The 22,343-nt window shown below is 41.9% G+C and overlaps 1 protein-coding gene across 4 annotated transcripts in view; it reads right to left on the minus strand.

Annotated features, from left to right (window-relative positions):
• Positions 1-22,343, minus strand: part of BRD1 (bromodomain containing 1) — a 104,644-nt gene that overhangs the window by 72,285 nt on the left and 10,016 nt on the right. The gene's annotated exons all lie outside the window — the stretch shown is intronic.

The following is a 22,343-nucleotide window of genomic DNA, read 5'->3' on the forward strand; positions in this document are numbered from 1 at the left end:
ATCTGTGATGAGATACTAAAACATCCGCAGATTTTTTGAAGTTGACAATTAATCTACATCCCTATAATTAACTATCAGGGCACTAACACAAACTTTCAAATTAATACTGTGTTTTGTGTGTTCATTACTTACTGTTTTAGGCATTTTGGTTAATGTTTAAAAAAGGACATTTTTAGCTTTTTCTATGGGTTTAAAATGTACCTTAAATATTAAAATATGTAACAAAATGCTTCTTTAGATTTACTACTTTTCTTAAGTGCCTAGAAGAGAGACTTTTCTGAAGAAAAAAGGAATCTGAAAATTAAAATATCAGAACCCTGAATGGCAAAGTTCTGCACCCACAACCTCAATAGAACATATTTAAAACATAAAAGCTGCAAGACTTGGTAATCAAAAGGCAGCTATGGAACACTTTCTAAACATTACAAAAAAACATTTTATATCCTGAAGGAAAACATGATCTATTTCAAACAGCTGAATAGTCTTCAGATAAAAAATTATTTCTCAGAGGATAACCTATGTAATGTATATACAACAAATACTAAAATGTAAAAAGGTTTACTACTCACCTTCTGCTCCACTTCAGGAGCACATGTGCCTCTCAAGCCCTTGATCAGAGACTTTCCATTAGCAGCATCTGTTACATCACACATGCTTTCTAGACAACCCTGTGCTACACTCAGAATATATGGGATTGCACGGGCAAACTGCCCTCAGTTCTTCCTTTATCCCAACATCCAACAACAGTCCAAAGCAGAGAGAAAAAAGGGTGAATACGTAGAGTACCCAAAGAACCAGTTACTGCACAAAGTGAAAAACTTTCTCTTCCTCAATGAGTAGTGTCCTTGTGGACACTCCACGTGAGCAATTTCCAAAATTGTTTGGTCCTATCCAGATAGATATACAATGGGAATCATATGAAGAAAAGTTGGGGAGAAAAACAGGTAGAGGATTTGAACAGGGTGCTCCCACCCCTAATAGAATTGCGTTCATAGTCACAATCACTGTGGAACTAGGCAGATGAAATGGACACCTGCACAGGCTTTGTAATGATCTTTCCATCAATTCCTCATCTGGAGGGGAACTGTAACCTGTTTGTCCAACTGAACTGGTTGAGGAATAGGATTTCATACACCACTCTTGCAAGCAGCCAACACAATCCTGCATGCCTGATCTGGAATTGCAGGCTTCCACATATAACCTAGGAGGTGCAAGCAGTTCCTTATTATAGTACTACGACAGTGATTACCAACCACTACCAAGATCTATCAGGGATCGACTGATAGATCTTTAAAACCTCTGACAAGTGATCCTAACTGGTTTGGCAAGAAAGCTATCAAGTGATGGCATTTCAGTCGCCCCTAACACCCACTGTCATGATGCTCCTGCCTTCTGCCTGGGAACTGCTCCCCTGGGAGCCTTCCGCTTGCTGTGCAGGGTGTGGGGAGAACAGTGGTGCTGATGTCAGGGTGTTCCTCTTCCCCCCACTTCTATACCTATCTCCACACACACACAAGGGGATGGAGGGAGCTTGGCAATGCAAATGTCTGTCACACACACACTGTGTGTGTCTGTCATTCTCACACACACACTCTGTCCTTCACTCTCATCTCCCGACCCAACCCATTTGTGAGGGATTGTTGTTACTTCTTTTACTGCTTGCAAAGTGTGTTATTTTTGGTTTTTGACTGGTCTGTGCATTTCATAATTTTCATTTCTCTCTTATGCTTAAATTTAATTCTTTGAGTAGTGAGTTCTAAATTGCCTAAACTGTTGTGGCTAGAGTAATGATACCTATGACAATTGCTGCTACTGGAAGTGCCTGGCATGTTCTTGCAGGCCCTGAGAAAGGCAGAGCTGGGGTCTCCACATGTCCTTGCTTGCTGACACCACTCCTGCAGCTTCCATTGCCAGTGGAAGCTGTAAGCTCAGTGCCTGTAGATGAGGGGCAGCACATGGCACCATGGAGGCACTGCTCTACATGCCCACTGCTTTCAGGAGTGGTGCAGGGCCAGGGCAGGAGTCAGCCTGCCTTAGCCCCACTGCTTCACCACCCGGAAGCCATCTCAATTAAATCGTGCCCGCCAAAGCCTGCTTCCTGAACCCCGGGTCCTAGTCCTGAACTCCTCCGGCACCCATCCTCCTGCCCCCCAGCAATGAGTCCCCCTACATCCAAACTCCTTCCCAGAGCTTGCACCCTGAAACCCCCCCTAGACCGCAAACCGCCACCCTGAGCTAAGCCTAGAGCCCCTCCCACACACCAAACCCCTTGGGCTGAGACAAGAGCCCGCACCCCACCCCTCCACCCCAGTCTGGTGAAAATGAGTGAGGATGGGGGAAGAAAAGGGATCAAGTAAGCACGGTGATACCTCGGAGAAGGGGTGGAGTAGGGGCAGGGCCTCAGAGAAGGGACAAGAAAGAAGTGGGGAAAATACAGCACGTGGATTTGGGTTTGAGGTAGATTAAATTGAAAAAAAAAAAGTGATCTTGTGATTAAAAAGGTTGGAGACCACTGTACTAGGACTTTCTGAATTGTCCAAACCAAATTCAATGAAATTATCAATTTGTCTGTTGGATGGAATGCCTTAGCTGCCAACAAATCCAAATATGCCCCTATGAACTGTATTCTCTATACTGGGGCTAGTTTGGACTTTACATTGTGAAGAAAGAGAGGTGCAAATTCTGTCTGGGTGCAAATTCATATAGCTTCATAAGACTGGCCCTTATATAACAAGTTGTCGTGATGCAGGAAAACTAAAATTGCTTTTTAAAAATAGTGTTCCCTGTATGCTGTGTACTAGGGTAGCCAGCCAGGAGAGATTCAAATACCGCCCAGCTGATCAGCAGACTGCTCACAGCCAACAGCATATGTTTCTGTTGATAGTACATATCCACAAATACCTCCTGCACACATTTTGCATATGAATGGAAAACAATAGAGGGAATATTGCTTACAAAGAGAAGCAGCCACTAGCACTAATCCCTTCATGAGCATACCTGGGACCAAAGAGAAGACTAGATAGGACCAAACAATTTCAGAAATCTCCGATGCTGAAAGATGTAAGGGGTACATAATTTTTACAAGGGACTGCTGAGATGGACCCCTGGGTGCATTACTGCTTGCTATGACAAAGCTGGTGTTTTGCCTCCCAAAGGATATCACAAGTACTCAGGACTGATAATTATTCCAGCCTATAGAGTAGCACAGGTATCTACTGTATGCAGGTTGTATCTCTGTATAAAAATAGGTGCCCTGCAGGTTGAAGACTGAAAACCAATTTCCCGCATCGAGAGAAAGGATTATTGCTGCTGCAATAACCATGTGGAACTTTTGAGATTTTACAAATGTCTTCAGACATCTTTGATTTAAGATTGTCTCCACTCTCCAGCCTTCTTTGGCACAAAACCTTTCCTCCGTTCTATTGCTCCTAAACATAGGTGGGAATATATGTTTTGACTTAAGATGGTGTTGTAAGAAGGGTCTCTGAAGGAGAACGAAGAAGAGAGATGGAGATGAGGGACATGAAATGGACGTTGTGGCCCAATGTCATAACATCCATGACCTGTTGCAATAAACTGCCAGGCCTATTGGAAATGGAGGGGCCATTTCCTGAAGTGAGGAAGGGGAAAAAACGTTTAAGCTTGCAAACCAGAGGCAAGGAAGAAATTGAGCACCCAACCAAGCTGTCAAAATGATTGTTTTGATCAGGTGTAACCAATGAGAAGGAGCCACAGTTTACCAACGTACTTTGCCAAAGAGCTACAGTAATTTGTCAGCAGTTCCCATCAGGTGCCTTCTCTCCCGTCTCCAGTAGCTTTTGCCCACCAGCAGCTCCACCGATCAGTGCCTCTTCTTCCTTCCCCGTGCCTCCTGTTCACTGCAATCAGCTATTTCATGGCACTCAGGAGGCTCTATGGGGGAAGGAAGGAGCGAGGGTGTAATACACTTGGAGGAGACGGTGGAGCCAAGAGTTGAGTACTGAAATGTTGGCAACTGTAGCTGCAGCCCTGGAGTCAGTGCGCCTGAGGAAGGAGCTGCATCTTAACTTCAGAAGAGCCACAGGTGGCTCCAGAGAGCCACAGGAGGCCACCTATGGTTTTGGATGACTGGGCATAAGCTAAAGGAAGGTAGAAGTGTTTTCCTTCTGGAATCTGTCTTTTTTCTAACAAGTTCAGTGGCTCTGTAACAAATCAGAGTACTGACGGGCACAACCTTTGGGCAGTTTGGGACTTACTAAATTTCCTTTTGTTTGTAACAGTATACGTACACTGAGACTTCAGTGTGACCCCCCTGGAGTCCTACAGTTTGTTCACTGATCCATCCCTGAGTACCAAGAAAAGCTTGTGATTATCAAATCAGAGGTCCTCAAAGATATTCTGAGACTGTCTTAGGAATCTCTACAACTGAAGTCACAACACTCTGCGCGTGAGTGTATTAGTAGGAGTATTGCAAGACAGATGAGAGAAGTAATTCTTCCATTCTACTCAGCACTGATAAGGCCTCAACTTGAGCACTGTGCACAGTGCTAGGCATCACACTTTAGGAAATATATCAACATACTGGAGAAGAGCAACAAAAGTGTCTGGAAAACATGACCAATGACGAAAGATTGAAAAAATGGATTTGTTTAATCAGGATGAGAGCGAGTGGGAACACAATAAAAATCTTCCAATGTGTAAAAGATTCTTATAAAGAAGAGGATAATAAATTGTTCTCAATCACCAACAACAGGACAAAAAGCAATGGCTTTAAATTGCAGCAAGGGAAACTTAGATTAGACATTAGGAAAACCTCCAAACCATAAGGGTAGCTAAGCACCAAAACATTATCTAGGCAGGTTGTGGAATCTTTGTCATTGGAGGTTTTAAAGAGCAGGCTAGACAAACACCAGTGAGAGATTATCTAGAATAGATAATACTCAGGCCTGCCTCAGGGCAGGAGATAGGACTAGATGAACTATCAAGATCCCTTCCAGTTCTACATTTCTATGATGTAATGACAACTTCTGTGGAGATGTATCTAGCAGCAGTATCCATAGCACTTGCAGAGAGGCTCTGGCAAAATGACCATTCTTGATGGTGACCTGGAACTGTTCTCTATGATCCTGTGGAAGATGTTCAATAAAGGATGCAAACTTGTTGTAATTCATACAATCGTAATTGGCTACAACTGACTGACCATTTGTGATTCAAAACTAGCAGGTCCTGGTTGAGAAGACCCCTCTGTCCATGAAATAAGTTTTTTCTGGTCCTTGGCAGGCCTAAAGTAATGCTGTCTACCTTGCCTCTTTGCGGCATCCAACACCAGGAAATTAGTTTGGTGATGGGAAAAAACACAATTATAATATATATATGCCAATTTAAAAGTTTATGGTACACTGGCAAGAGTTTGCCACACAATTTTTGCTGGATCCAGCAGCACTTCATTAATAAGCAATGAAACCCAGGTAGATGTTACTGATTGCAAAATGTCCAGGGGCTTGCTTGTGATGAAATTCTTACTTCACGTGATATTGGAATGGTGCCTGTAACCCTCTGCGAAGTCCTACAATTGATGAGGAGTAGACCTTCTGTTTGCCCTAGTCCTCTGTTCTTCAAAGCTTTCCTTGTGTTGGTGGTTTGCTAATACGGGCAAGGATCTTACCCCTCTCAAAATAGACCTTAGCCCAAGGGTGGGCAAAAGGGCATCTGCAGGCCACATTCGGCCCACCAAGTGGGCTGATCCAGCCCGTGGAGGCCCACTACTACCAGACCAAACAGGGCCTAGGGACAGGAGAGCACGCGGTGCTTAGAATCAATCCTGGCAGTTGACTCTAAGCACCGCAAACCAGAGGACAGGAAGCGAGAGACTTTGCATAGTCCCCTCAACCCTCAGGCCAATCACAGCCTGCGGGAATCATGTGAAGTCTAAGCACCACATGCTCCTTGCAGGGCAGCAGGAGACTTTGCATGCTCAGGGTTTGAGGGCAAGGGGAGTGCATGAAGTCTCCTCCTGCTCTGCCAGGAGCATGCAGCACTTAAAATTAATCACCAGCTGCTGTTCAGCTGGTGGCTGACTCTAAGCATAGCGCTCCCTTGCAGGGCGAGGGCAGGGAGCAAGATTTCACGTGATTCCCCTCCCCCAGGCCCTGACTGACCTGGGGGCAGGGAATGGAGCACATGAAGTCTCTTCCCACCGCCAGGAGCATGGGTGCTTAGAGAGAACCACCAGATATTCAGAAGAGTTGGTGGTTCTCTCAGGGTGGGGGTCAGGGGCAAAGACTCTGTGTGTGCCGCGCTGCCACACCAACAGACCCGGTCAACGGTAATGCTTTATCAGCAGAAGCTTAGTTTGGTCTCCCAATTCTTCCAGGACAGTCAAGACTACGTTACTGTTGGGAGATATGGAACTCCCACAAGCAATTGGTAAAGTTAGAGTGGCTGTTGCTGACCAGAACAGCCTTCTAACAAGAGAAACAGTATCTGAGACCTGGAAAGCAGCACCTATCCATCCAAGCCAAATAATCTCACCAGAAAAAAAAAATGTAGGCATAAGTGGGGGTAGGGAAAAGAAAACTGAAATCTCTCACCTAACTAATTCTGTACTAACATATAATTAACACTATCTAGAAACACTAAACTAACTCAACAACTACAAGACATGCTATGATATGCACAAGCTGAAACCCTGAGAGTTCTGTCTCAGTCCAAGGTAGTAGGGAAGGAACAAAGGGCAGTTCATCTATATACCCTTGGACTGAAGAATAAAGTTGGATAGAATGCATGTGTTGATCAGACGCTAACCAAAAAAAAAATCTCTAATCAAGGGCTTAAGAGGCACATATGTACCTGAACTGGAACACCCATAGGAACACTACTCAAAAAAAAAAAAAAAAGTTGTAGTTTCAACCACTGCCAGTGGTAACCAGGTTAGCAAGTGAGTAAAAATGTCAGGGTCAGACAGATCGCTATCAAGTCTAGCTCCCTTTTGACATGTTGAAAGATTAAATTATCTGTAACCACCGTCTCTGAAGCTATTCATTTTAATAAATCCCACAATTTTTAGGCCTACAATTTTTAGGATGCAAATACAGTAGAAATTCTCAAAACTCAAAAGCTGTTCATGCAAACAGGTGCTGTTTGATTGGAGTCCCTGCAATGATATCAATACAAAAGCCTTAAAAGGCTCTAACCACAGTTCCCTTCTGAGTGGGAGGTAAAATAATAAAGGGTTACAAAAACTCATCTCTGTGGGAAGGAATATAACAGTGAATGGAAACATGTTAATTTTCTCTTCAGTAAGTTGTTATTACAAATGTCCACCCATCAAGATTGAATACTCTATGGATGTTTGAACAAAAAACAAAAATATTGCAACAAGCAGTCCCAATTGCAAAAACGTGTTTCTTTGAAATTGTACATCAGTATTAAAAATAACTTTTGTCTTGAGAAGAGGTATACTTCTTCTCAATATATACTTGCATATATTTTGTTTTTGTGCCTTTCTGTTAATGTAAAGAATGAGAGACTTTTTTTTTTAAACAGTGAAAAGGAAAATGCCCAAACTAAAAACTAAAGGTACAAAGCTTAGCCATCTGGTAACAGGTACTGTATCTCAGATAAGACAAATTATTTAGAAGCTAAGGGTAAAAATTTCAAAATAATAAAGCAATTTAAGATCTTACATCCACGTGACATTTAATAAATAATTATATGCAACTTAGATACTCTTAAAATTTTACCTCACAGGTAAGCAATGGTGCTAAGGAAGCACGTAGAAATGCAGCTGACTTCACATATCTCTAGGACGAGGGGGGGAGGACACTATAGGGAAAATAGAAGCTGGATGCTCTAAGAGACTTTTCTGACATGGAGTAGTCCTTAAGACCATACTAAGCTAATAGTACTACAGTAAGAGAGATATAAATAACAGCTCTGACATGGTTCTCATGAAGACAGCAAAACCTATTCAACTGAGTAAAAAAGCTGGGTCAGAACTACAACAACTTGGAGGCATCCAAGCAACCAACCCTTGCACTTCTAATAGCCTTTTATCTGTCAGCAGGAAAAATTTAGACATGTAACTGCAGGATAAATGAATCTACAAATATTGCAGACTTTGCCTTTAAAAAATTCAGGTTTGATTTAGTTGTTCTGTTTGTTCAGAACAAGAACTCTGAACTTATCTATGTTGACAGAAGACAAAGAACATAAGCCACATTCAAATACACAATTATCAAGAATTAAATCTTTTTGGAGGATGCACTAGATATTACCTGCAAAAATACTAACATTTTTCTCCTCACAGCTTACAGAAATATCAACTATTCTCCAGTTAGGCTTTGCACTGCACATACGAAGCAAACGGAAATTAACCCCAGAAAAGAAAGGACAACATACCTAAAGTATGTCTCTATACACAATTAGCCGATTACGTCAAACTTTTTCCAGTTGGGTCTTTTAAAACTTTTATAGAAGGTTAAGATAAACCAGTTAATAATTTGGGACATGTGAGTTAAGTGTAAGATTTTCCAGTAACATAGCACCTAAGTACCTCCTTCAAGTTTATCAAAAACCGTTTTTACAGTAACAGATGCTAGTATGGAAAAACAAACGGGGGTATAATTCTTAAAATACATTAGCATTTATTAACTGTCATTTAAAAGTCTATCTATACATCCAGGTTGATTAACCTGGAAAGACAGATTAAAGTTGAATACTCTAGTAAATAAATGAATACATCTGAACTGGAGGATAAACGCCTATGGGACAATATTGTATTATTTTGATTTATAAAAAGGAAAGAGCCACTGAATTATGACAGTCATACTTGTCTCTCTGATAGTTTAGACCAAGACTACTCAACACGTGGCATGTTTGTTTACGGCCCGCGGTACAGTTTGGGTTTACGCGGGGCTCAACGTGCGGCCATGGGTGGGATCCTTTGAAAATGGCCTCCACTAGGAAAATGCTCCACAATGGCGAGGTATCTCTTAGGCAAGGTGAGCACTGAAAGATGCAAGCGGATGGGCTGGCTGGAACAGACAGGTACAGGGTGTTGCCATTTCTAGCCCCCGGGGAGGAGGTACTGGGAGCACTGGGCCATTGTGGGCAGAGCCTGAGAGGCACTGACTGTCTCACACTGGCCATATTTGGGTCCAGGGCCGTGATTGGGCAGCCTTGCATCTGTCCCGCATGGAGTGATGGACTCCCGCATGGGGACATCAGCCCTGCGGGGAATCCAGGACAGGGCGCCTGAGCACCTGTTCTTTTTTTTTGCCTCACATGTCCGACTTGACTCTCACAGCTCTCCTCCCGATGAACGTTGGAGCACTCTGGCTTGGAAACTTTTATTTTTACAGTAAAATCAGTCCAAGAAATGCACAACCTAAAGCTTCAAGCTAAACCCCCAAAACACTGGTATACCATTTTATTTTTAATAAGCATTAAAAATGGCAACAAAAAGGAGACACTTGTTGGATGAACACAGGGTTGTCAGTTCCTTTTGGGAGATGGAATTCACTTTTGCAGACATAAATGGAAATACAACAGGTCTTCTTTGTCAAAAGACTATAGCTGCATTAAAGAAAACAAACCTGCAACACCACCATGAATCTTGTCACCATGAGTTCAAAGACTTGTATCCAATTAACAGCAATTTAAGAAAAGTTAAGAAGTTTCCGTACTCAAGATATATTCCGTTTGCAAGTTAAAGACAACAATGCCGTTACAGAAGCCTCCTTCAAAATGGCTTGGCACATAGCTAAATCAAAAAGACATTTTACCAAAGGCAAATTGATGAAGCATGCTTCTTGGACTGCAGTGAATCACTTTTTGCAGAATATAAAAACAAAGAGGATATAGTTAAATATCAAAACCTCAAGTGTCTCATTCAACTGTAGTAAGATGAATTGAAAACATTTCAGGCGATCTGTTTTCTAAATTTCTAAAAGACATTGAAAGCGCTGAGTATTTCAGTCTGGCAATGGACGAATCTATGATTGTAGAAGCCAAAACAAAAAAGTAGTCAATATAGTAGTCTACTGTTGATATGCATTTTAGTAGTTAAATTCCTGAACAGTCATTGCTCATTAAAAGTGCTGTCATATGGGTGGAAATCGGGTAAATACTGCATTTTATTGCAGAACTGAATTAAATGGGGCCTGCGTGTTGTGTAATCGGGCTTTAATCTCTGTATTCAAGCCCGTCAGTGTAATAGAAGCTATCTGCGTATATATTTTCATGTAAGAACATAAGAATGGCCATACAGGGTCAGACAAAAGGTCCATACAGCCCAGTACCCGATCTGCTGACAGTGGCCAATGGTAGGCGTCCCGGATGGAGTGAACCGAACAGGTAATGATCAAGCCATCTCTCTCCTGCCATCCATCTCCACTCTCTGACAAACAGAAGCTAGGGACACCATTCCTTAGCCATGCTGGCTAATAGCCATTAATGGACCCCACCTCCATGAATATATCTAGTTCTCTTTTAAACCCTGTTATAGTCCTAGCCTTCACAACCTCCTCAGGCAAGGAGTTCCACAGACTGACTACGCACTGTGTGAAGAACTTCCTTTTATTTGTTTTAAACCTGCTGCTCATTAGTTTCATTTGGTGGCCCCCGGTTCTTTTATTATGGGAACAAGTTAATAACTTTTCCTTATTCACTTTCTCCATACCACTCATGATTTTATAGACCTCTATCATATCCCCCCTTAGTTTCCTCTTTTCCAAGCTGAAAAGTCCAAGTCTTTTTAATCTCTCCTCATATGGGACCTGTTCCCCACCCCTAATCATTTTAGTTGCCCTTCTCTGAACCATTTCTAATGCCAGTATATCTTTTTTGAGATGAGGAGACCGCAACTGTACACAGTATTCAAGATGTAGGCGTACCATGGATTTATATAAGGGCAATAAGCTATTCTCCGTCTTATTCTCTATCCCTTTTTTAATGATTCCTAACAGCCTGTTTGCTTTTTTGACTGTCGCTACACACAGCATGGACATTTTCAGAGAACTATCCACGATGACTCCAAGATCTCTTTCCTGATTAGTTGTAGTTAAATTAGCCCCCATCATATTACATGTATAGTTGGGGTTGTTTTTTCCAATGTGCATTACTTTACATTTATCCTCATTAAATTTCATTTGCTATTTTGTTGCCCAATCACTTAATTTTGAGAGATCTTTTTGAAGTTCTTCACAGTCTGCTTTGGTCTAAACTACCTTGAGCAGTTTAGAATCATCTGCAAACTTTGCCACTTCACTGTTTATCCCTTTCTCCAGATCATTTATGAATAAGTTGAATAGGATTGGTCCTAGGACTAACCCTTGGAGAACACCACTAGTTACTCCTCTCCATTCTGAAAATTTACCATTTATTCCTACCCTTTGTTTCCTGTCTTTTAACCAGTTCTCAGTTCATGAAAGGACCTTCCCTCTTATCCCATGACAACTTAATTTACATAAGAGAGCCTTAGGTGAGGGATCTTGTCAAACGCTTTCTGGAAATCTAAGTACACTATATCTACTGGATCCACATTTGTTGGTCCCTTCAGACAACTCTAATAGATTAATAAGACACGATTTCCCTTTACAGAAACCATGTTGACTTTTGCCCAACAAATTATGTTCTTCTATGTGTCTATTTTATTCTTTACTATTGTTTCAACTAATTTACCCAGTACTGACATTAGACTTACCAGTCTGTAATTGCCGGAATCACCTCTAGAGCCCATTTTAAATACTGGCGTTACATTAGCTATCTTCCAGTCATTGGGTATAGAAGCTGATTTTAAGGATAGGTTACAAACCATATGCAAACACACTTAAATTGTGACCCTCGGCATGTGCTCTGCGTATCATTGTGGCCCCCAGGGCTTCCAAAGTTGAGTAGCCCTGGTTTAGACAAATTTTGGCAAAGAAGCTTCAAATCTGTCTTCCACACCCCTGTGGTTATAAAGAGGATATCTGTGGATTTGCAGGGCTCTAATGGTGACTTACATATTCACCGGAGAGTTTATCAACTTGACTAAACTTACAAAATAATTAATCTACTTCAGTGACCAATTTCCTACTTCCTTCAAATCCTCTAAAGTTCGTTCAGTAGTTTAAGCATCCAATTATTATTTTTCATCGAGACAACACGGTTATATAGCTATTTGGTATCCATGTTAATTAGGTGAAAGTATTTTTTTTATTCTCAGGAGAGTATGAAATACAAACCTACTATTCGTTTATAAATCAAAATAAAACAATATTGTCCAGTAGCCATTTATCCTCCAATTCAGATTTATTCAGTTTATTAACATATTGAACTATTGATCTTCAGATTTTTTTAGTACAATCACCAAAAATATCATGTTGATGTTAACACTTTTCTGATACCTCCACTGTACAATACCTGTCATTAATATGCCAAAGGGTAAGCTTAAGGTTTGAATAAAAACTATTGTACGTGTATTGAGGGTGCCTGTAAAAGGCATCATTTTGAGAGGACACTTTTAAAACGCATCCTCTTCAAATAATTTTGTATTTCAGCAAGTTCCTACTCCAAGCATCTTTTGTTAAAATATTTTCTAATCTATACTTTATGACACCCCAAGTCACAAATGTGGTCAAAGTTTATTCCCACATCCATATATTCAGTCATTTCATTATTTGGATGTCAATATTTGTTCAGGAAAAGTGGTCCCCCATCATGTACTCAAGAGAACTGAGGTGACAAGCATTTGGCATACTGAAGTATATCGCTGAACAATTTTAATTTCCATTATCACCAAAAACAAAAAAAATCATTATGGAAGAAAAAATATATACGTAATATAGTGATGATATCAGCTACATATAATTAAGAATTTTGGGAGCTTTACTGTTCCTTCTCCAACAGTTGCATCCTTTACACCTATTTCTAATGAGAATTACATTAAATATCTTTTCAAGGTACAGTAAAAACACCTTTTTCTGGAATGATGGGAGAATGGGGGGGTGTTGGTAAAGTGAAAATTCTGATTCACTAAGAAAGAGGTGTTAGGACCATGGAGGGGCCTCAGAACACAGAAACGTGGAGGAGCTGCAGAGACCTGAGAGGGGGCTTGGAGAGAGAGGGTATTTTGCTAATTATGTAGTCGATACAATTTGTATCACTATTGGACAGCTGAGCCTCTGCATTTTAAATGTAGTAAGAGCCTGGCAGCTCTTACTATATTTAAAGTGCAGAGGTATAGCATTCCCGCTCCCACGCTGCTCGGTCCCAGCTCGCCCTTGGTCCAGCAGCCCCTGTTTGCGGCAGCCCGGCTGGTTACAAGCAGGGGCTGTTTAAGCAGGAAGAGGGAGGATTGTTCTTCTGCCTGTGCTTTGCACAAAGCATGTAGTTTTTGAATCTGGAGACCATGGCATGCCATGACTCTAGGAGTCAGAAAGAAATTTAGGAGAGGAGAAAGAGATACTCCCTGGGTAACTGTAACTATAAACTACAATGGGGGAAAACTATCTACAGGTAAGAATACAAGGGAATGTAAGCATGATTGTGAAATCAAGAGCTATGAGAAGTTCCAACCTACTATCACTGGCAATAAGAAGAAAGGGAGGGGTCATCCTGGAGGCACTGTTACAGGAAAATATACATGCATATGCATACACCTGATTGGAATGGACATGAAAAAGCACTTGAAGAATTAAAGTTATAAACAAATAATAATTTCAAACCAAAAAATGTTTTTCTTTAAAAAATGTACAAATGAAAAAAAGTTTAATTTTGTCTGGGTTTTGTAATTTTTTTTTAAATTTCTTTTACTGAAACAAACTATATATGTTGAAACTGACACAAACTTTTACCCTGTTATGATCTGGAATTGGAGAGGGCAGCAAAAGTTAGCCTTTGAATTTCTCTGCCTCAACCAATGGCTAGGACTGTTCCTGAGTGAATACTTCTGTAAACCATGTTACAGTCTCTCCAATGAATTTTAAATCTTTCTTCAGTGTTTTTTATCCCTTTAATATGTAAAAATATTCCTGAGCCACATTCCAGGTATCAAACTCCATGAAGCAGACAGGGAAGGAGTTTGAGAGGTAGTTTAACAGAAAGGGTCATAATATGGTTAGGAAGACCCTCAAAAACCTGTGCCAGCATTGTTTCTCTTTCCTCTACCTGTGCCTGTAGCCAGACAGACCACCTGACCATGGATGCCTCTATCCAGATCCTGGTGTGGTTTTGCAGGGACTGTGGCTTGCAATTTCCACTTACTGAAATCCAGGCTGGGGAGCATATCCAATGTGAAAGGTGCCTGCTGGTGGAATGTCTCAGGAAGCAGGTAGGAGAGCTAGAGGAGGTGGTGGCTAGGCTGCGGTGCATCTGAATCCACAAGGAATTCCTGGAGAGTATTCATGTGGCAACTGAGTAAGTTATCCCACTACAAAAGACTGCTGACTGGTGGAGGAGGAGATGGCTTGGTCTCAGGAGGGGACACTTGCAGCAGGCAGTGTTCCACTTCTGCTCCCAACCCTCCCACCATGGTACTGGAGAACCCTTACATTGTTCTGGATACAGGAGATAAGAAATCACCCTCTAAAACAGAAGAGGTGAAGCTTTGTACCCCGAAGACTGGGAGGTCTGCAGCCACCACCACGAGGAGGAAACATAGGGTAGTACTGGTTGGAGACTCCCTTCTGAGGGGAACGGAGGCATCCATCCAGTCATGTCATCTCAGGAGGTATGCTGCCTGCCACGGCCCATATCCAAGTCATTACGAAGGAACTCTAGAGGATTATCCAGCCTTCTGACTACTACCCCATGTTACTCATCCATGTGGGCACAAATTATATTGCAAGGTGTGACTACAGGGCTCTGGGAGTACCAGTGAAGGATTTTGGAGCGCAGGTATTGTTCTTGTTAGTTCTTCCTGTCAAAGGTACAGGCACAGAGAGACAGGTGAATCCTGGAGGTGAATACCTGGCTGCAAAGTTGGTGTCTCCAGGAGGGGTTTGACTTCTTTGACCACGCGACAGCAGTCCAAGAAGGACTGCTAAGCAGGGATGGGTTTCACCTTCCGAGGAAAGGGAAGAGAGTATTTGGATTCAGACTGGCTAACACAGTGAGAAGGGCTTTACACTAGTTTTGATGGGGGCAGGTGACCCAAAGCCCATGGGTAAGTGAAAGACAAGGAGACCTGGCAGATGACTCAGAAATGGAAGGGAGCACGGGCTACAAAAGCAGAGATAAAGGAGGGCCAAGGCAGAACTGGAGGAGGGGGAGGGCAAATCAAATCAGTATCTTGGACGCCTACATACAAATTCAAGTAGTATGGGGAATAAGCATGAAGAATTTGAAGTGCTAATAAACACACACAACTATGACATAGTTGGTATCACAAAAACATGGTGAGATAATATAAACTATTGGAATATTGGTATGAAGGGTACAGCTTGCTGAGGAAGGATAGGCAGGGGGAAACGAATAAGAGTAGGAATAAGAGATCCTCCGGAAAAGGCTTTATTTTCCGGAGAGTCACGTCTAGACTGGCGCTTTTCTCCGGCTTATCTCCAAGCCGGAAAAAAGCGGCAGCCATGTTAATGCAAATGCCGTGGGGGATATTTAAATCCCCCGCGGATTTGCCAATTCCAGAGTGGTACATTAGCATCCCTTTTCCAAAAGGGAGGCCAGTGTAGACATAGCCCAAGTCTTCATGGATGCAGAATAAGGCAGATGTCATATTAAAATTCCAAGGAGGCAGGGGGAGAAATCAGCATGTACCTGGTTTACCTGAAGCAATTATTCTGAGATACGAGTCTCTCCCTTATTGTTTTTGAACCTGTCACATTTGCAGTCTGGGACAAACCTGAATTTTTAGAACTATAAAAAACCATAATCTTCATAATTTAAAAAAATGAGGAAACCATATCAGAGATCAAAAACCTGGAGTGAAGCAGGCACCTCAAATTGTGCTAATTTACTTCTCAGTTCAGTTTAATTTTAAAAAACTCACAGGACATAACAGGGCAGTAATGTTAAATTTAAGATACATGGTGGCGATGCTTTTTTTTTTTTTTAAAGTATAAGAATATTACTGTATTTTTAAGGAGTTTTTTTTAATTTGATGGTTTTTTCCTTGTCAAATTCTCTGAAGATCTATGGACTTGCCGTGAATTTTTTAAGTGACTAGAGACTTTACAGGTCATTTTGGACAAAACCCAATAATGTTATTTTTATCACATCATTTTGTGAACTATATCTATATATAGATATATAAAAATAAATATATACTAAGTGGCTCTTCGCACTCTATCCACAGCTATTATGGCTCTTTGTCTCTTAACTGGTTGGCCACCCCAATCTAGATGATGGCATAGCGAGTACACTTATTAAGTTTGCAGATGATACGATGCTGAGAGGGGTTGCAAGTGTTTTGGGGGTTAGGGTTATAATTCAAAATGATCTGGACAAACTAGAGAAATGGTCTGAGGTAAATAGGATGAAGTTTAATAAGGACAAATGCAAAGTACTCCACTTAGAAAGGAATCATCAGTTTCACACATACACAATGGGAAGTGACTGTCTAGGAAGGAGTACTGCTGAATGGGATTTAGGGGTCATAGTAGATGACAAGTTAAACATGAGTCAACAATGTGAAACTGTTGCCAAAAAAAAACAAAAAAACCCGCAAACATGATTCTGGGATGCATTAACAGGAGTGTTGTCAGTGAGACACGAGAAGTCATTCTTCCACTCTACTCTGTGCTGATTAGTCTTCAATTGGAGTATTGTGTCCAGTTCTGAGCATCACATTTCAAGAGAGATGTGGAAAAACTGGAGAAGAGCCAGAGAAGAGCAACAAAAATGATTAACGGTCTAGAAAACATGAGCTAGAAGGAAAGACTGCAAGAATTGGGCTTGTTTAGTTTAGAAAAGAGAAGACTGAAGGGGACATGATAGTGGTTTTCAAGTATCTAAAATGGTGTTACAAGGAGGATGGAGAAAAATTGTTCTCCTTGGCCTCTGAGGATAGGACAAGAAGCAATGGGCTTAAACTGCAGCAAGGGAGGTTTGGGTTAGACATTAGGAAAAACTTCCTGTCAGGGTAGTTAAGCACTGGAATAAATTGTCTAGGGAGGTTGTGAAATCTCCATCACTGGAAATATTTAAGAGCAAGTTAGGCTGACACCTGATCTAGACAGCACTTGGTCCTGCCATAAGAGTAGGGATGTGGACTTGATGACCTCTCGGGGCACCTTACAGTTCTATGATTCAGTCACAGTTCTTACACAACCCCTTTTTTCCCCAAAGACAATAAATAAATGACAACTGAATCATTTTACAAAGTGAGCAAGTTTGACATACTTATTTTGGCTTACACAGATAAACCCAGTTTGTATCATGTCTACATGTGTAACAAAAAACAAAACTCAACACTGAAAGCATGTTATTTAGGTTGCCAATCAAGAACTTGAAAATTAGGAAATGACAGATTTAGTTTGCACAGACAGCCAAAATTCTGTCCCCTTCTGCATCCATGATGTGTAAAGCTGCATCTCTGTTATGAAGGTCACAGATTCTGTGATTTTCTGCAACATCCATGACTTCTGCAATGGTCAGTGCAGATCGTTCCATGGCTACCCAAGTAAATCAGGCAGTCCTAGGGCCAGCTGCAGAGGCTACTGCTAGGCAGTTTCAGTGTGGGAAGGGGCTCAGAAGTAGGGCAGAGGAATTGCAGGGACATGCTGGCCCCTTCCAGATAAGTAGCCTCCCAGCCCACCAACCTCTCACCACCAACATGGGTCCCAAGCCAGGCCCCGCCTCCCACGCTCTCCCGCATCAGCAGAATCCTGATAGGTCCCTCCAGAGCACCCATGACCTCCCAGCCCCACATTTTAGTGAGGGGTATACAAATCAGACAGGTCATGGGCCATGAATTTCTGTTTACTGCATGTGACCTGTCCACGACTTTTACTAAAAATACATGTGACTAAAATGTAGAATTAACTGTGTGCACCAAATGAGGCAGGGATCATACAATGATAGATTACTAGGACTGGAAGGGACCTCGAGAGGCCACTGAGTCCAGTCCCCTGCCCTTATGGCAGGACCAAGTACTGACTAGACCATCCCTGATAGACATTTATCTAACCTCCTCTTAAATATCTCCACAGATGGAGATTCCACAACCTCCCTGGGCAATTTATTCCAGAGTCTGACCACTCTGACAGTTAGGAAGTTTTTCCTAATGTCCAACCTAAACCTCCCTTGATGCCTCAATCTTCTCTCTTCTAACCTAAACAAATCCAATTCTTTCAGTCTTCCTTCATACATCATGTTCTCTAGACCTTTAATCATTCTTGTTGCTCTTCTCTGGACCATCTCCAATTTCTCCACATCTTTCTTGAAATGTGGTGCCCAGAACTGGACACAATACTCCAACTGAGGCCTAACCAGCGCAGAGTAGAGCGGAAGAATGACTTCTCGTGTCTTGCTCACAACACACCTGTTAATGCATCCCAGAATCATGTTTGCTTTTTTTGCAACAGCATCACACTGCTGGCTCATATTTAGCTTGTGGTCCACTATAACCCCTAGATCCCTTTCTGTCGTGCTCCTTTCTAGACAGTCGCTTCCCATTCTGTATGCGTGGAACTGATTGTTCCTTCCTAACTGGAGCACTTTGCATTTGTCTTTAATAAACTTCATTCTGTTTACCTCAGACCATTTCTCCAATTTGTCCAGATCATTTTGAATTATGACCATATCCTCCAAAGCAGTTGCAACCCCTCCGAGCTTGGTATCATCTGCAAACTTAATAAACGTACTTTCTATGCCAATATCTAAATCGTTGATGAAGATATTGAACAGAGCCGGTCCCAAAACAGACCCCTGTGGAACCCCACTTGTTATACCTTTCCAGCAGGATTGTGAACCATTAATAACTACTCTCTGAGTACGATCATCCAGCCAGTTATGCACCCACCTTATAGTAGCCCCACCTAAGTTGTACTTGCCTAGTTTATTGATAAGAATATCATGCAAGACCGTATCAAATGCCTTACTAAAGTCTAGGTATACCACATCCACAGCTTCTCCCTTATCCACAAGACTCGTTATCCTAGCAAAGAAAGCTATCATGCAGGGAAAATAAAAGATATGTGAACAAGAAATTGAACACTATGTCAATGCATACATATGAAGGGAAGAATGAAAGATGCACTATAAATCTGTCATTTCCTAACTACTGAGTACTTTACTTTGCAAATCTTTTTGCATATAATTTCCTTCAATTATTTTTTTCCAGGAAAAAGGTAAAAACAAATTCCATTATGTACAATTCCAACAACCTAGATTTCACGCATCATCAGTAGACTCTGAACCGTGAACAACAACACTGAGCTACAAACCCTACTTTAAGCTGACAGTAGAAAGCTGCTATTCCTGAGGGCAGCAAACGACTTGGCCTTTGTGCTACATGTGAGGGTCTGTTGAGAGGAACAGAGCCCACCCTCTCACCACACCCTAAATACTCTTGTCCTAACTAGTATTAACGAGGGGGCCACATGATGAGTCCTGGTAGAAGAACTTCACCACTACAGATGTCCTGGCATCTTTCAAGCGCTCTTGTTATAGCATCTTCAGCAGCAGTGTCAGCCCTGTCTCAGACCATATTTAGTTATTTTAGCATACTGCCAAAGTTTTGCTGAGGAAGCCAGGCAAGTGGTGATTTTCAGTTTATATTTCAACCAAAGCTGAATGGAGAAAGACATTGGCACTTCTATAGCTTAAGGGATTATCTTTTTCAATATCAAAAGCAAACAATGCAAGTGTGAGTTCTTCTCAAAGAAGATATCAATCTTTTATAATCAAAACTTTCAGTTAAACTAGATCCCTTATAATAAACAAATGCAAAGTTAAACGCAACATTAAAGTTACAGAATTTTATAAATACATGAAAGGAAATAATAGAATCTTGTTGTAAGGAACTAATATATATTTTTAGTGAGAGAGCAGCCTGCTAAATGAATAACTGAATACATCCAGAATATGCAGTGTGGGTGACATTATAGAAGACTGACAGGTGAGAGATCCTACCCATTCACAGTGACATCAACAGTAGAACTGGGCTTATTTTGCTTCAGTTTTCTCCAGGACTAATTTAACAGGGAAACAATGATAATTTGCACCTAGAATGATGTATTTTTCCCAAGTGGGAAAGAAAAAGGATACAACTTTTGAAAAGTGCCAAAAGAACACAGGTGCCTTAGTGACATGTGACAGCTACACTGGTATAATTTGAATAAGCTTTTAAATCAACCTAGTTAAACTGGTACACAAAGCTCTATAAATATCTGACCAACTCTCTTAAATCATTTTGGAAGCTTTAACTGGGAATTTCTCTTAGACAAATATTCTGTATATTAAACTGTGAAGTCCAAAATAATTGCACCGATATCCTGAAATGACATTGGCTGCATAGTTGACACTTACCATTTCCGTTAGTAATATGGAAGGCACATTTGAGGATGATTTTACTATGGGTATCAGGGATGTTAAAATATGTTTAATTGGATATTCACAATGCACTGACAAGTCTACCTTACAAAACTAGATGATTTACCTAGAACTGCTCAGGTCCTAAACTCAATTTTTGTTTTTGCAAAACTAGGGGGCTGGTGCCTCCTGCTTGCTATGCTCGCCAACCCCTTTCTCGGCTGGGGAAGACCTGGGGTTGAGGCCAATGCCGGGGAAGGTCCAAGGCCACCGGGGCTCTTGCCCCCTGCCTCCAGCCATCAAGGAGGGCCCAGCCCTGAGGCCAACCTGACCAGCTCCAGCTCATTCCTCCCCCCAGACGCCGGGAGGGACTAGGCTGCAGCCACGCGAGGGACTAGGCTGCAGCCACGCGAGGCCCGGCGTTCCCCCGGCTGCTGGTAGGGGTCGGGCCGAAGCTACACCAGGCTCTCTCCTCAGCCACTGGAAGGGGCCAGGCCAAGGTTCTTCCCCTTCCAGGCCACCAAGGAGGGTCCAAGGCTGCCCCAGCTCTTCCCTGGCAACCGGGGTACGAGGGAAGGCCCAGTCCCAAGGCCACCCTGGCCCTTTGCATTCCCATCCTATCCTCACCTGCTGCCAGGAGGGGTCGGGCCCAAGACAGACTGAGCTTGGCTCTCCCCACCGGCCACCGGGAAGTGGAGGAGGGGATCAGGTTGTAGGAAACCCCAGCCCTCCACATGTGCCTTGGGAAGGGCCAGGCTGGAAGTGCCTCTGATACAGAAGCAGCAGTGCGTAGTGGCAGGGGGCTCCTTGGGAGTGGAACCGGATCACTCGCTGCTGCCCTCACCCCGGGGACTACAGAATAGTCGAGTAACCTATAAGAACTCATGAGGTTTAGGAACTGTTGAACAAACCGACAGACAAACTCTCTCAAATAAATAGTAGATACATAACCAGTATTTCTAAACTGGTTTGAAATAATCAAATGGAAATATTCTACAGTACCTATATTGAGCAAAATTCTATCATGATTTTGTTCTTCATTTTATCAGCTATTACAGTTTCTAGAATTTTTTTTAATGTCTAAGAAACTATTCAGAGCAGAATACTTCAGACATGCTATTAGAAATCCTGTCCAGAAACAGAAAAGATGCTATAAAGATATACATTTTTTGTTTTGGTTGTAGCAAGGTTTGGGGAGTTTTACCTAACTTGGGCTTTTCTGAATTGAAACATCCTTAATAATTATTTAATGTAAAGCATTGCATTTTTATATACATTATATGTTAGCTTTATGTAGATTTGAAAGTAACATGCAAGTATACTTCAAAAATTAACTTTTGTTCTTAAACTCACTTAGGATAAATTATTTTAGTAAATGATCATATGTTTAGAACAACAGAAAATAAAACGAAGATGATACAAGTTGAGCCAGAGAAAGCAGCTGAAAAAGAAAGCTTTAAATGCCAATCTCTAATAGTTAGATGTGAAAGCTTTTCTCAGAAAATTATTTGGAACTATTACAATTATTGTTTTTATGATCAATTTGATATTTACTCAAAAGGTATTATTATGATTACAGGTTGACCCTCCCTTAGGACCTGACAGGTCCTGGATGAGGGATTTTTCTGGGCCTGGGCCCGGGCCCGCCTCCCCTCCCCCGCGTTGCCCTGTCCCTACTGAGATTCCTGGCTCCCCCCGCAGCCCAGCTGAGCCATGCTCCAGCTCCCGGACTGCCTTCCCCTCAGCAGCCCACCCGCACATAGTGCTGGGCTCCCTGCCCCCTCACTCCAGCATTCGCAGTGCTCTGGGACTCTCTGATCCTGAAACATTCGTGGTCCAGAGCAGAGAGCTCTGATTTACAGAGGTGGAATCTACTTTGAAAAAAGATGAAATAC

Source organism: Pelodiscus sinensis, chromosome 1, assembly GCF_052426305.1.
Source record: "Pelodiscus sinensis isolate ZL-2025 chromosome 1, ASM5242630v1, whole genome shotgun sequence".
In the NCBI taxonomy this organism is placed as follows: domain Eukaryota; kingdom Metazoa; phylum Chordata; order Testudines; family Trionychidae; genus Pelodiscus; species Pelodiscus sinensis.